The sequence below is a fragment of the Corvus kubaryi genome, unplaced genomic scaffold, assembly GCF_017639235.1.
Source record: "Corvus kubaryi isolate FWS band 111438036 unplaced genomic scaffold, C.kubaryi_AGA036_p1.0 37237, whole genome shotgun sequence".
Taxonomy (NCBI): domain Eukaryota; kingdom Metazoa; phylum Chordata; class Aves; order Passeriformes; family Corvidae; genus Corvus; species Corvus kubaryi.
Genome location: NW_024581068.1, coordinates 242,180 through 242,526, shown reverse-complemented (window position 1 = coordinate 242,526; position 347 = coordinate 242,180). Strand labels below are relative to the sequence as shown.

Below are 347 nucleotides of genomic sequence, written 5' to 3'. Positions count from 1 at the left end.
CCACAGCACCCAGGGCATCCCCCACAGCGCCCAGGGGATCCCCCACAGCACCCAGGGCACCCCGGGATCCTCCACAGCACCCAGGGCATCCCCCACAGTGCCCAAGGGATCCCCCCACAGCACCCAGGGCACCCCGGGATCCCCCACAGCACCCAGCTGTGGGGTGGGCTTGGGGGCTTGCCCTGGCTCTGGCAGGGGCTCCCCCTGGGCAAGCTGCGGGTTTGGGGTGCTGGAGCACCTGGGGGGTGAAGTTCTGTGGGTAACGGGGTGCAGGGGGGTGATGCAGGGTGCCCCACATCCGTGTGGGGTGAATTAGGGTGATATGGGGTGCACTGGGGTGATGCAGG

At 69.2% G+C, this 347-nt stretch overlaps 1 protein-coding gene across 4 annotated transcripts in view; it reads left to right on the top strand.

Moving 5' to 3' along the window:
- The window catches only part of SLC4A5 (solute carrier family 4 member 5), a 33,221-nt gene that overhangs the window by 26,506 nt on the left and 6,368 nt on the right, over positions 1-347 (top strand). The window lies entirely within an intron of this gene.